This window comes from Procambarus clarkii, chromosome 37 (assembly GCF_040958095.1).
Source record: "Procambarus clarkii isolate CNS0578487 chromosome 37, FALCON_Pclarkii_2.0, whole genome shotgun sequence".
NCBI classification, from domain to species: domain Eukaryota; kingdom Metazoa; phylum Arthropoda; class Malacostraca; order Decapoda; family Cambaridae; genus Procambarus; species Procambarus clarkii.
The window spans coordinates 5,132,366-5,142,561 of record NC_091186.1 but is presented as its reverse complement, the minus strand read 5'-3'; the positions used below and the strand labels follow the sequence as shown (position 1 = coordinate 5,142,561).

General features: G+C 39.1%; 1 protein-coding gene across 8 annotated transcripts in view; it reads right to left on the bottom strand.

Annotated features, from left to right (window-relative positions):
* Positions 1 to 8,392, bottom strand: part of LOC138371995 (zinc finger protein 271-like) — a 213,731-nt gene extending 205,339 nt beyond the window's left edge. For 7 of the 8 annotated variants that reach the window (XR_011230611.1, XM_069337025.1, XM_069337024.1 and 4 more), the window contains exon 1: positions 8,271 to 8,392. The gene's annotated coding sequence lies outside the window, so the exon portion shown is untranslated. The remainder of the gene's footprint in view (positions 1 to 8,270) is intronic. The other variant, XM_069337031.1, reaches the window with a different exon arrangement.
* Between the last annotated feature and the right edge of the window lie 1,804 nt (positions 8,393 to 10,196).

The window sequence follows — 10,196 nt, the reverse complement described above, 5'->3', positions numbered from 1 at the left end:
CCCTCTAAACAGGTAGACAAATCATGCAGACGACGTTACCTCCGTCACCCAAATGGCTCCTCCCAGCATAATCCTTTTGCTATTATTACACTAATACACACATTATATATAAGTATCTACAATTGTGTTTACCATAGAGAACCAATGAGCTGGTATGGTGAATGCAGACAATAGCAGGTGGCCACACCTGTTACTGAAAGACCTGTAGAAGAAGAAAAAGTAGTAGATAAAATTGTTGGCCTCGTGGAAGGTCTTACAACCATAGAGAATGTGTGCGACTACAGGAGAATAGGCAGGTACGTAAAAGGGAAAGATCGACCTTTGAGAATCACCCTAAACGGTGCCAAACAGATGGAAGAAGTACTAAGGAATGCTAGAAAATTGCAAAGTGATGAGGATGGGAAAGGGTGGTCGTTAAGACGAGATCTTTCAAAAGAAGATAGAGAGAAACTGAAACTGAACCTCGCCGAGGCAAAACATTTAAATGAGAGCAGGAATGAAGAAGAAATAAATTCTTTTTTTCTACAAAGTGATAGGGGTAGGCAAACCAGTAAAGTGGTACATAAAGGCGATACAAATCATACATACATACCAGCGATACAAAGATGCAAGAAACAACTACACGGCAGTGAGGAGAGAGGCAGAAAGAAATTTTGAAAAAGGGATTGCAGACAAATGTAAAACAGAACCAGGTCTATTCTATAAATTCATAAACAACAAATTGCAGGTAAAGGATAATATTCAGAGGTTGAAAACGGGAAATAGATTCACGGACGATGAAAAGGAAATGTGTGAAACACTAAACGAAAAGTTCCAAAGTGTGTTTGTACAAAATGAAATCTTTAGGGAACCAGATACAATAAGAATTCCAGAGAACAACATAGAGCACATAGAGGTGACTATAGAGACGAAGAGGAAAAAATGCTCAAGGAGCTCGGTAAGAACAAAGCAGCTGGCCCAGATGGCGTTTCAAAATGGGTTCTGAGAGAATGTGCATCTGAGCTCAGCATTCCACTTCACCTGATCTTTCAGGCATCCCTGTGTACAGGAATCGTAGCAGACGTGTGGAAACAGGCTTACATAGTTCCAATCTACAAAAGTGGCAGCAGGGAAGACCCCCTCAATTATAGACCTGTATCATTGACAAGTGTAATAGTGAAAGTATTGGAAAAACTAATCAAAACTAAATGGGTAGAACACCTAGAGAGAAATGATATAATATCAGACAGACAGTATGGTTTTCGATCTGGAAGATCCTGTGTATCGAATTTACTCAGTTTCTATAATCGAGCCACAGAGATATTACAGGAAAGAGATGGTTGGGTTGACTGCATCTATCTGGACCTAAAAAAGGCTTTCGACAGAGTTCCACATAAGAGGTTGTTCTGGAAACTGGAAAATATTGGAGGGGTGACAGGTAAGCTTCTATCATGGATGAAAAATTTTCTGACTGATAGAAAAATGAGGGCAGTAATCAGAGGCAATGTATCGGAATGGAGAAATGTCACAAGTGGAGTACCATAGGGTTCAGTTCTTGCACCAGTGATGTTTATTGTGTACATAAATGATCTACCAGTTGGTATACAGAATTATATGAACATGTTTGCTGATGATGCTAAGATAATAGGAAGGATAAGAAATTTAGATGATTGTCATGCCCTTCAAGAAGACCTGGACAAAATAAGTAGATGGAGCACCACTTGGCAAATGGAATTTAATGTTAATAAATGTCATGTTATGGAATGTGGAATAGGAGAACATAGACCCCACACAACCTATATATTATGTGAGAAATCTTTAAAGAATTCTGATAAAGAAAGAGATCTAGGGGTGGTTCTAGATAGAAAACTATCACCTGAGGACCACATAAAGAATATTGTGCAAGGAGCCTATGCTATGCTTTCTAACTTCAGAATTGCATTTAAATACATGGATGGCAATATACTAAAGAAATTGTTTTTGACTTTTTTTAGGCCAAAGCTAGAATATGCAGCTATTGTGTGGTGCCCATATCTTAAGAAGCACATCAACAAACTGGAAAAGGTGCAAAGACATGCTACTAAGTGGCTCCCAGAACTGAAGGGTAAGAGCTACGAGGAGAGGTTAGAAGCATTAAACATGCCAAAACTAGAAGACAGAAGAAAAAAGGTGATATGATCACTACATACAAAATAGTAACAGGAATTGATAAAATCGACAGGGAAGATTTCCTGAGACCTGGCACTTCAAGAACAAGAGGTTATAGATGTAAACTAGCTAAACACAGATGCCGAAGAAATATAAGAAAATTCACCTTCGCAAATAGAGTGGTAGACGGTTGGAACAAGTTAAGTGAGAAAGTGGTGGAGGCCAAGACCGTCAGTAGTTTCAAAGTGTTATATGACAAAGAGTGCTGGGAAGACGGGACACCACGAGCGTAGCTCTCATCCTGTAACTACACTTAGGTAATTACACTTAGGTAATTACACAGTCAGTAAACAATGCTATCTCCCTCCGTCTCTCAGCATCACTCCTCCCACAGCGCTAATTATTACAACAATCCTGCTATTATCACAACCCTGGTTATTTATATCGCAGTCAGGGGTCATCTGTAATATTGTCATCGCTAAATAATAACAATTATATATTTATTTTGACATTTTTCGGCGATGCTGTGGTCACAAGCTGAACAGCAATGCTGTTCGCTCATGCTGCGTGCGCCAGCCTTGGTTGCTCCAACAGTACTGTGCCTCTCACACCTGAGAATATTGCCCACGATTTTTTTTAAAAATGGCATCTGTTTACAAGAGCCCTGAGGAAGCTAATGTGAACCCCGTGTAGCCGCAGGCCATTTGAATTAGGCCTGGCACCCTGTGGTGTATATATACGCCATGCGCACCGTGGGACATGTTACTCAGGGCGTATATATACGCCATGCGCAGTTTAAGGGTTAAGCCCAATTTCCCTCACTAGCTGCATTTGCAAAACATTCGAGAGAATGGTCCTAAACGGTCTCCTCCATAGAATAAGAATCATGCTATCACTGCAGATATATGGCTTCATGCATGGAAGGAGTGTACATCATTGCATCACTACCTTTCTTACCCAGGACACGGAAAAGTCATATACTGTACTACCTTCCTAGATCTCAAGTCTACCTTTGATATTGAAAATCGACATGTTATCTTGAGTGAGCTTGCAAGAATGAATATGTGGTGGTCGGGATCTTAGATGGATCAGAGGTTTCTTATCCAACAGGAAGACATCTGTATTCTTCCCAGGGCATAGGAGTGTAACAAGAGACTTCAAACTAGGCAACCCACAGGGAGATGTCGTCACTACTACCTTATTAATTTCTTAATAAACACATTGTTACACTCTGTACGGAGCAAACCCAATGTGCACATCATTAGCTATGCTAATGATATAATGATACACAGCACTGGGTATGCTAACACGCACAACACTCTTAACTCTGCATTACTCATGTCAGGACCTAGGTTTAGTCATCTCAGCAGAGAATAAAAAAGATTCTAAATCGGCGCCCACCCAGGCAGGGAGGAGCTGTTCGCAAGATGCAATTGTATGATGGATCCCAGTTTGACTATATTAACAGATTCAAATACCTTGGCCTTGAGGTGCCACTATATGGTCCTGTTGAATTCAGACTCTGTCGTCAGTGTAAAGATAGACTCAGAGCTCTCAAGGCTGTTGCAGGTTATCACTCAGGCTATGGTGCCAATGTCAGAATTGTCAAAATGATGTACCTTGAATGCATTAGATCTTTAGTGGATTATGCTGCACCTCTGCTTGCTTTGATGCTGAAAAGAAGGCATGGAGAGCTTGAAAAATTGCAGAACAAAACCTTGAGGATAATCCTTGGGTGGCCTCATGCAACAAAGGTACTTAACATGAGAAAGGAACTTAATATTCCGAGCGTCTTTGATCATGTTACTGCAATTAACTGTCAAATTGTTATAAAAATGTTTAGGGTAGTTCTTCCTAGCCCTTGCACAGAAGTCTTCCAAAATTTCTTTATTGAAGGTCAACATTGTTCCAAATGGATAAATAAAACTGGAACTCAACTCAGAATGTATAAGATTTATAATTTGTACAAAGAGAGACAACAACGGCACTTTCCTGCACAGTGGGAGATTACACCCTTTCCAATTTTAATCCCTCCATTTCCACTCATGAATCAAATTAGAGATCAGCCCAAGCTTTGTCTTGAGGCAAAGCTCAAAACCTTAAGCCATATTGATACTCTGTCCACAAAGTATTCTCTCTCTCTCTCTCTCTCAACCCATATACACTGATGGTTCCCTACACTGCCCCATGGGTGCAGCTGGAGGTGCAGTTGTCCTGACAATGGGCTTATATTTTGAAAGGGGAGTCCGTATAAACAACTGGGCCTCTACCCTTCAGACAGAACTATTTGCCTTGCTTCTTGCACTGAAATGTGTACAAGTCTCCAAACTTGATACATTAATTGTAAGTGACTCTTTATCATCCTTAAATGCTTTCAACTCTTTAAGACATAACTGTAATATGCTTGTGTCTGAAGCTAGACAAAAATACAGCAAAATTATTAATGATGGTAACAGAGTTCATTTCATGTGAACTCAATCTCATGTTGGCCTCCGAATGCATGATAGAGCTGATAAGTTAGCCAAAGAATCTGCCTTTAAAGGAGAAGTTGAGTATAAGATTGTCAATAAGATTGTTAATAAGTACTATAGTCTGAGAGCAATAGTACACCAAGAACTTCAACAAAATCTTGTAGCTCTGAGGCAAGGTGAAATCAACACCAGTAATTCCATCTATCGTCATACAGGAGGAGCCATACACCTATGAATCATCCAAGACAATCAGCACAGTTTCCAATATGTAAACTGTGTCAACAAAATTATTCGCACACCCTCCGTCACTATGTGATGGAGTGCGAAAATATACGTGAATTCAGAGAATTCTATAACAAATGTTCCAGAGATGTGTAAATGTACACATCATTTTGTGTTTTGATTTGCTACCAGAAATAAAAAAAATGATTTGCTACCAGAAATTTTAGCCAAATATCCCCAGTTTGTTAACTGTAGGGAGTAACTAAATGATTGTAACCTATTCACCGCTGCCCACTGGATGGGGGGCGGTGTGCAGGACAAACATATCAATTGTGACACAAGCTCTCCACATGGCAGTTGCATAATTTAGAAACTGTGCTTGTGGTCAGTCTCGAACCCAATGATGCTGTGTATTGAATTTTATAACTAGCTCATCAAGATAGTAATTTGCTTAGCTAAATGAATTGTGGGGGTTCAGTCCCTGAGCCCATTATGTGCCTATGTAACCCTTTCCACTACCGCCCACAAGATGGGTAAGTAAAGTAGTGAAGTAAATTTTATTCAGGAAAGTACATGCATAGTTGATTTACAAACATAACGTTGGATTTATAGATTGACCTAGTACATACAATACATAAAGCCACTAGTACGCATAGCGTTTTGGGCAAGGTTAGGTGAAGGGGGGGGGAAACACACTAACTAAAACTTAACACTATTAGTAACTTTGGACCAGACTCGCGTCCATTATTTTTCTCCCGAGTCCTAACTTTGGACCGGACTTGCGTCCACTACAAAAAATATTTGTATAAAATTCATTTTTTATCCAATCGACCTCGCGATAGTATCAAAATAAGCACCTTTCGAATGTGCACAATTTGATACCAAAATGAAAGATGTAACATGAAACTTGATGTCCGAACACTTATATGATTATAAATAGGCTTTTGGTCAAAATTTAAAAATATTTGTTAAAATTCTATTTATTATGCTATTATGTTGGGACTAGTTTTAAAATGCGCACCTTTACGTCACGAACCATTTGATACCAAAATGAAAGATGTACACAAAAATTTATGTCAAAACACTAGAAAGATATAAATAATTTTGTGATGATGAGCTTCCAGAATTAAAATATTTGTTAAAATTCCAGTTATTGCTCTATTATTATGGGACTAGTTTTAAAATACACGCCTTTTTATTGTGAACAATTTGATACCAAAATGAAAGACGTAACACGAAAATTGATGTTATCAAACTGAACGAGTATACACATTAGGTTGCAGTGTACAAATTGGTGTTCGTTAACGGATAACTTTAGGCTTTTCTACGGGGAGGCACTCCAAACTTGTGTACATTATATTCATACACATATGTAGGGAATTTAATTGCGAACACAATGATACCAAAACGAGCAACGTAGCACGAGAATTAAGGTGAGAAAAATGGAACGAGTATGCACATTTTACTGATTTTGTGCACTCACGGGTAACTTTTGCCGACTTTAGGCTTTGCTGTTGGGAGTCACGCCAGGCTTTTGGCATTATATTTATACACAGCTGTAGGGAATTTAATTGCGAACACAATGATACCAAAACGAGCGACGTAGCACGAGAATTAAGGTGAGAAAGCTGAAACGAGTATACACATTTAGGTGTCACCGCGCGCTTGCCCGCACGTCGGGTGCATGACCCCTAAGTTGACCGCGCGCCTGTCCGGTGACCGATAGTGTTAATAGTAAATGAGCTTAAAGTATAAATTGCGTTAAAAAAAAAAAAAAAATAAAAGATAAAAAAAAGAGGCAAACATGGTAGAAAATAGCCAATATACAAGTTGGTCAACAAACTACTATTATTTTACTATTATATTACTATTTTTTAAAAATAGTAAGACATGGGTTGACATTTAGGGGTAAGCTAAGTTACATGGAGTTAATTATGGGGGTATGGGGGGGTGAATAATAAATAAGCTAAACTAAAATTCTATGGATGACAGTAACACTGCAGATGCAGCTGTGTACAAAACTTATATAAAACTACAGGAGTAAATATGACAAATGGTTGAAGGTGGAGATTTATCCTGTTATCAAGCAGTTAGTTTAGTTCATTTATTATGCACCCCATACCCATCCTGTGGGCAGTAGTGGAAAGGGTTAAAGAGGCACATAATGGGCTCAGGGACTGAACCCCACAATTCATTTAGCTAAGCAAGTTATAATCTTGATGAGCTAGTTACAAAATTCAGTATAAGTCGTCACATCAACAATGGGTTCGAGATCGACCACAAGTACAGTTTCTAAATTAAGCAACTGACATGTGGAGAGCTAGTGTCACAATTGATATGTTTGTCCTGCACACCACCCCCCATCCAGTGGGCAGCGGTGGATAAAAAATAAAAAAAATAAAAAATAAAAATGTTTATTTAGGTAAGGTACATACATAAAAGAGATTTTACAAAGAGTGATGGATTTATTGTTAGGGCTAGTACATACAATGCCTAAAGCCACTATTACGCAAAGCGTTTCGGGCATAAAAAACTTAAATGACTAAAGCTTAATACTAATTGAGCATAAAGAGTAAAATGAAAACATGGAATGAAAACATAGCTGAAAAAGCAGCACAAATACAATTCTGTCGACAAACAGCGCTCTTTAAAAAAACAGACATTGGATGACATTAGAGGGGTAAGGTAGGTTACAGGGAATTTATTAGGTATAGCTTCGTTTTTATCTTAAACTGGTTGAGAGAGGTACAGTCTTTAACATGGTTGTGAAGGTCATTCCATAATCTGGGTCCCTTGATTTGTAGAGCATTTCTAGTTTGATTAAGTCGTACTCTAGGAATATCAAAACTATTTATTTCTAGTGTGGTGCACATGGGTTCTGTTACAACCTTCTATGAAGCTTTTGAGGTCAGGATTGGCATTACAGTTTAGCGTTTTATATATGTATAATACACATGAGAGAATGTGCAGTGACTTAATGTCTAACATATTCAGAGATTTGAGTAGGGGTACCGAGTGATGTCTGGGGCCAGAGTTGGATATTGTCCTAATAGCAGCTTTGTGTTGAGTAATTAGAGGACGTAAATGATTTTGGGTAGTAGAACCCCAAGCACAAATACCATAGTTGAGATATGGATAGATAAGGGAGTAATAGAGAGTCACCAGGGCAGGGCGCGGTACATAATATCTGATCTTAGAAAGAATGACAACAGTTTGATAGGTTACAATCACTTAATTACTACCTACAGTTAGCAAACTGGGGATATTTGGCTAAAATTTCTGGTAGCAGATCATTTTTAATTAAATATTTACACATCCAATGTTATCAAGCAATAATGACAATCTTGACCAGATGAAGTTGGACGGAGGAACACCTGGACATTTCCAGACTTCTCAAGCCATTGCCAACTTTTACAAATAACAAATTAATGTACAGTCATTACCACTTACTTTATTTATCAGTATATAAAGGAGAAACCTTCCAAACGTGACATGTATTGATGATAATTGGGTCAGGACAGGAGCGTATGACTTTAAAGTTTAGCAAATGGCGGAATGTTGTTGGTCGGTTGGTCTCCGGCGTCAGAGCGTTAATATATTTATTTATTTATATACATACAAGAAGGTACATTGGTTTATGAGAGTAAGGAGCATTGAAGTTATACATTTTTGTAAAGCCACTAGCACGCATTTTGTTTTAGATTCAGTTACTCTGAACAAATGTTCCAAGTAGCTGTCTAGGGTAGCCAGATTGTGCTACAAGTAGCGAATTTGGCTAATTTTGAGAGACCTGGTTGATACCTGGTACCTGGTTGATGGGGTTCTGGGAGTTCTTCTACTCCCCAAACCCGGCCCGAGGCCAGACTTGACTTGTGAGAGTTTGGTCCACCAGGCTGTTGCTTAGAGCGGCCCGCAGGCCCACATACCCACCACAGCCAGGTTGGTCTGGCACTCCTTGGAGGAATAAATCTAGTTTCCTCTTGAAGATGTCCACGGTTGTTCCTGTAATATTTCTGATGCTCGCTGGTAGGACGTTGAACAACCGTGGACCTCTGATGTCCATACAGTGTTCTCTGATTGTGTCCATGGCACCTCTGCTCTTCACTAGTTCTATTCTGCATTTTCTTCCATGTCGTTCACTCCAGTACGTTGTTATTTTACTGTGCAGATTTGGGACCTGTCCCTCCAGTATTTTCCATGTGTATATTATTTGGTATCTTTCTCGTCTCCTTTCTAGTGAGTACATTTGGAGAGCTTTGAGACGATCCCAATAATTTAGGTGCTTAATTATCTCGTCTATGCGTGCCGTATATGTTCTCTGTATTCCCTCAATTTCAGCAATCTCTCCTGCTCTGAAGGGGGAAGTGAGTACTGAGCAGTACTCAAGACGGGACAACACAAGTGATTTGAAGAGTACAACCATTGTGATGGGATCTCTGGATTTGAAGGTTCTCGTAATCCATCCTATCATTTTTCTGGCTGACGCAATACTTGCTTGGTTATGCTCCCTAAACGTTAGGTCATCGGACATCATTATTCCCAAATCCTTGACATGCTGTTTTCCTACTATGGGCAGATTCGATTGTGTTTTGTACCCTGTATTATGTTTAAGATCCTCATTTTTGCCGTATCTGAGTATCTGGAATTTATCACCGTTAAACATCATGTTATTTTCTGCTGCCCAATCGAAAACTTTGTTAATATCTGTTTGTAGTTTATCAATGTCTTCAGCAGAGGTAATTTTCATGCTGATTTTTGTATCATCTGCAAAGGATGACACGAAGCTGTGACATGTGTTTTTGTCTATATCTGATATGAGAATAAGGAACAGTAGTGGTGCAAGGACTGTACCTTGAGGTACAGAGCTTTTAACTGCACTCGGACTCGATTTTACTTGATTGACTGTTACTCTTTGTGTTCTGTTCGACAGGAAATTGAGTATTCAGCGTCCTACTTTACCAGTTATACCCATTGACCTCATTTTGTGTGCAATCACTCCATGGTCACATTTATCGAATGCCTTTGCAAAATCTGTGTATACGACATCTGCATTATGTTTTTCCTCTAATGACTCAGTGATTTTGTCATAGTGGTCAAGTAGCTGTGAGAGGCATGATCTTCCTGCTCTAAATCCATGTTGGCCTGGATTGTAGAGGTCATTGGTTTCCATGAATCTAGTGACCTGACTCCTGATCACTCTCTCAAATACTTTTATTATGTGGGACGTTAGTGCAACTGGTCTATAATTCTTTGCCAATGCTTTGCTACCACCCTTGTGTAGAGGGGCAATGTCTGCTGCTTTAAGCATATGTCTGTTTTTTCAGTCTCCAGTCTTTTTCTTCAGTTTTTTCAGTCTCCAATGTCTGTTTTTTTTAA